Source organism: Bubalus bubalis, chromosome 18, assembly GCF_019923935.1.
Source record: "Bubalus bubalis isolate 160015118507 breed Murrah chromosome 18, NDDB_SH_1, whole genome shotgun sequence".
Taxonomy (NCBI): domain Eukaryota; kingdom Metazoa; phylum Chordata; class Mammalia; order Artiodactyla; family Bovidae; genus Bubalus; species Bubalus bubalis.
The window spans coordinates 55317625-55323232 of NC_059174.1; positions in this window are offsets into that span (position 1 = coordinate 55317625).

A 5608-nucleotide genomic window follows, 5' to 3' on the forward strand; every position below is an offset into this window, starting at 1 on the left:
CTTACAGTTCTGGGGCTGGAAGTCTGAGATCAAGTTGTTGACAGGTATCGTGTCTTCTAAGGCCTCCCTCCCTGACTTGTAGGCAGCCATCTTTGTATCTTCATGTGGTCTTTTCTCACGCACGCACATATCTGTGTCCAAATTCCCTCCTCTTATAAAGACATCAGTCATTTCGGATTAGGGCCCACCCTAGAGAACTCCTCTCTTTTTTAAAAAGAAAGATATTTATTTCTTTGGTTTTGAGGGATCTTAGTTGTGGCATATGGGATCTAGTTCTCTGGCCAGGGATCGAACCACACCACCCCACTGTATTGGGAGCACAGAGTCTTGACCACTGGACCACTAGGAGGTCCTGAGAACTCATCTTAATAATTCTTTTTTTAAATTTTTTTCTAATGTGGACCATTTTTAAAGTCTCCATTGGGTTTGTCACAACACTGCTTCTGTTTTAAGCTTTGATTTTTTTTGGCTGCGAGGCATATGGGATCTTAGCTCCTCAAACAGGGATCAAACTCCATCTCCTGCACTATATGGCAAATTCTTTACCACTGGACCTCCTGGACCTCCAGGGAAGTCCCATCATCTTAATTATCTCTTTAAAGATCTTTCCTCCAAATATGATAGAATTCTGAGGCACCAGCAGTAAGGGCTTCAACATATGAAATTTCAGGGGACACATTTCAGCTCCTAACAAGTGTCTTATTTAATATTCCTTTTGATGCACGTATCTTTAATTTTCATTGGAAAAGATGATGGGAAAGATTGAGGATACGAAGAGAAGGGGGCGATGGATGATGAGAGTTGGATGGCATCACCGACTCAATGGACATGAGTTTGAGCAAACTCCGGGAGGTAGTGAAGGACAGGGAAGCCTAATGTGCTGCAGTCCATGGAGTTACAAAGAGCTGGACATGGCTGAGCTACTGAACAACAAAAATTTTTAATTTACATTGGTGGTATTACATACGTCATTCCGGTGGGCCTTTTTCTTTTCAGTACCATCTTTATTTATTTTCTTGGTTGAACTGTGGAACATATGGGATCTTAGTTCCCCAGAGAATGAACCCACACCCCCTGCAGTGGAAGCATGGAGTCTTAACCACTGGACCGCCAGGGAAGTCCCTCAGTACCATCTTTAAGATGCCTCCATATTGCACTGGTACATCCAAAATCCACCCAATTCCATGGTCAACCTTGCCACCCTCTCAGTGATCCACACCTGAGTTGCCTCTGATTTCCCACCATTACAAATAATGGTACAATAAACACTGGTAGAGAGCTTCCCGGGGCTTCCCAGGTGGCACATTGCTGAAAGAATCCACCTGCTAATGTAGGAGGAGGAAGAGACACAGGTTAGAGCATTGGGTTGGGAAGACCCCCTGGAGAAGGAAATGGCAACCCACTCCAGTATTTCTTGCCTGGAAAATTCCATGGACAGAGGAACCTTGCAGGCTACAGTCCATGGGGTCGCAAAGAGCCAGATATGACTAAGTACAGCACAGAAGCAGCAGCAAACACTAGTATATAAGCCCCTTTGTGGTCCAGAAGAAGGACAGGAAGGGGGGGCTCTAATCAGCAAAAGAATTGCTGGGTTGTATCTACCTATTTTGATTAGGTAGAATGTTCTGACAAGTCTGCTCCCTCTAGCAGACCATACATGCATGCTAAGTTGCTCAGTCGTGTCCAACTCTGTGACCCCACAGACTGTAACCCGCCAGGTTCCTCTCTCCATGGGATTTCCCAGGCAAGAATACAAGAGTGGGTTGCCATTTCCTCCTTCAGGGAATCTCCCAGACCCAGGGATCAAACCCACGTCTTTTAAGTCTCATGCATTGGCAGGTGGGTTCTTTACCACTAGGGCCACCTGGGATGCCCCCAGTCCATAAGGATGCCATAAACCTTAACCACATCTGGCATCTGGGGAAACAGATGTTTGTCTGCAGAACAGTTGAAGTATGCATCCACATGTGATCCAGATACTAATATTAAGACACAGCTTTTAAAGTAATTATGATGAATAAGTTCAAAAAATAGATGAAAAGATGGAGAATTTCATCAGAAAACTAGAATCTAAAAGAGAGGGGAAAACAGAATAAAAGAGAGGGGAGAGGGAGATGGAATCCAATGTATATTTTAGAATTTATAAATTAAAAAATCAGTAGATGAGTTTCACAGCAGATGAGACACACTGGGAAACAGATCAGGAGACAATATCCAGACTGGGGACTTCCCCGGTGGTCCAGGCGAAGTCCACACTTTCAGTGGAAGACTCCTCACTGTGAATGCAGGGGGCAAAAGTTCAATCCCTGGTTGGGGGGGTGAAGATCCCACATCCTTTGCAGCCAAAAATAATAAACTCAAAAAAAAATCTAGATGAATCACACTGAATAAGGAGAGAAAATACAGGGCATTTCCTGGTGGTCTAGTGGTTAGGATTCAGCGCTTTCACTGCTGTGGACCTGGGTTCCATCCCTGGTCAGGGAACTAAGATATCCCACAAGCCAGAAGGCATGGCAGAAAAAAAAGAAACAACTTATATCCAGCTTTTAGGCAAATAGAGAAGGGCATCTATATCTGTTTCTCAACTGTCTTCAGCTCAAAATGATCCTTATGTCATAGTGGGATATTTTGGGAGTGGTATATTCTGCTACCCTTCACTGTATATAATATTAACATACAAAAATCAATTATAAAAAAATCAATTATATCCCTAAACATTATGAACAAAAAGATTTTTACTGAAATTTTTAAAAATATGATTTGAATCAGCATAACAAGCAAAATATCTAAGAATAAACCTAACAAAAGATTTGCTAGATCTCTAAACAGGAAACTATGATACATTACTGAGAGTAATTAAAGAAAATCTAAATAAATAATTCATAGTAACAGTATTCATGGCTTCCCTAGTGGCTCAGTGGTAAAGAATCAGCCTACCAATGCAGGAGACACAGGTTCAATTCCTGGTTTGGGAAGATCCCACGTGCTGCAGAGCAATTAAGCCCGTGCACCACAACTACTGAGTCCGTGCTCTGAAGCCCAGGAACTGCAACTACTGAAGCCTAGGCACCTAGAGCCTACACTCTGCAAAAAGCGAAGCCACTGTGATGAGAAGCCCCAGCACTCTGAATAGAGATTAGCCCCCACGCATCCCAACTGGAGAAAAGCCCATGCAGCAACAAAGATCCAGCACAGGAATCAATCAATAAATAAAATTCTAAAACAGTATTCATAATTGCCAAAAAGCAGAAACAACCGATGTCCATTGAGAGTAAAATGGTTCAATCGTGGCATATTCAGAGAATGGAATATTACACGACAGTGAAATGAATGACCCACTGCCATGGGATGGATTTTATAATGTTGAGCAAAAGAGGCCATAATTAAGAGTGGTCACCTTTAGAGGGGCAATAATTAGGAGGAAATGTGAAGACTTCTGGGCTGCAGGCAATATTCTCTTTTTTTATATGTGTGGTTTCATTACTGTATTACTCTATTAAAAGCTTAATTGACCCATAACTTAGAATTTAGCACTTTATGTATGTTACAATTATACTATAAAACAGTTTTTAAAATTATTTTAGGTCTTACAAAATTATCTTCCTCAAAAAAAAAGGGAAATAAACAAGAACTACTGAAGGAATAAAATGAAAAATAACAAAAAAGAAAAAAATGAAAGAATGAAATCATACTAATAACGTCAGCAGGGTCCACCACTTGTCAGCCGTGCTAAGAAAACACTAGGCAAACATTCTTATTGAACTCTTATAAGACTCCATAAAGTGGATATTGTTTGTTCCCATTTTAGGCAAGAAGGGGAGGCTCAGAGAGGTGGAATCACTTGCCAAAGTCACACAGCAATGGCACTAGGCTTTCTGATTTCAAATCTCACACTTTTAACCAATCACCACATCACTTGTTAAACAGGTTCTTTCCCAAATGTTATAACAAGCCACCACATAATAGCCAAAATAATAACTATCACCCAACAAGGATTACTACTTCAAGCCCGCAAGGTACCTAAAAAGCAATTATCTCCATTTCTAGGTGAGAAACCTGAGGCTCAGAGAGAGGGTAAGCCTTTGTGCCAAGGTTACAGGTAGAGAGAGTGATGGAGTCAAAATTCAAACCCAAGAATGTCTGACTCCAGCCCTATCATCATTCTACACAGTCCAACAGTTTTGAGGCGTAGATTCTGTCCCTTCATTCATTCGACAATAAATGTCTGAGAACCCACCCTGGGCCAAGGATATTCTAGTTCCCAACAACTTTCTACCGCTAGGAGCTCACATTCTAGTAGGGGGTGACAAAGACAGTGCACAAATACAGAATATTTCACGGTGGAGAGACGAGCCTCGAGGACGAATGAAAAGCTAAGTAGAGAAATGAGTCTGAATTATAGACTGCATGTCAGAGGAAGGACTCTCTGAGGAAGTAACAGCTGGATGAACGACGATGGGATGAATGGGAGAATGTAAAATGATTTCTGGGTCTGGGCTAGCAAAGAGGCCGAGTGAGTGGGTCACGCGTGCATGCTAACTCGCTTCAGTCGTGTCCGACTCTTTGTGACCCTTTGGACTGTAGCCCACCAGGCTCCTCTGTCCATGGGATTCTCCAGGCAAGAATACTGAAGTGGGTTGCCACGTCCTCCTCCTAGGGATCTTCCTGACCCAGGGATCAAACCCGCATCTCTTAAGTCTCTTGCATTAGCAGATGGGTTCTTTACCACTAGCGCCACCTGGGAAGCCCGGGTGGGACATCTTTTATCCTAAATGACCCTCGTTAGGCGTCTGACGGGCTACAGTCCATAGGGTCGCAGAGTCGGACACGACTGAAGCGACTGAGCACGCTCAGAAGTCAATTTGGGATGTAATTCTCGAGACGTAAGAGACGCGGGTTTGATCCCTGGGTCGGGAAGATCCCCTGGAGGCGGGCATAGCATCCCACCCCGGTATTCTTGCCTGGAGAATCCCACAGACAATGGAGCCTGGTAGGCAACAATCCATAGGGTTGCAAAGAGTCAAGAGACGATTTAAGTGGCTTAGCATGCACCTATCTCTAGCCCGAAAAACTGAGGTTATCTTTCCTCTACTCTTTCCTAAAAGGAAGGAATGAAACCGTTTGGGAAAGAATCCTTCGGGGACCTATTAATACATTGTGACTGGAGCCGCAAAAAAAGGCATGGGAGTAGTGAGGTAGGACAGACAGGACATCATTGTGACGGTGATTGGCAGCCTGGCACGGAACAGAGGCAAAAAAGACACAGCTTAGTGGCTGATAAGAAGTGGGGGGGGGGGGGGGGGTGTGTGGACAAAGGGTCTCTCAGCCCAAGTTTCCCTTGCCTGGGCCCACTTCACCCAAGCTTGAGGTCGCAGAGGAGACCCCAGCCTTGGGCACTTCTAGCAGCCTTAATCTCTTCCGCCTTTATCGACTCAGCCAGTACGCATGAGCCCGCTCCACCAGTGGGGGCGCGCCCGGGCAGTCCTACGCATGCGCGGCCTCGCAGGTAACCGTAGCGACAGGAGTGCTCCTTGTCCCGGTGTGCGCCTGCGTCCCGGGGAGGAGCCCGGGAGGGGCGTGGCTTAGGCGCCTCGTGCGCTCCAGGTCC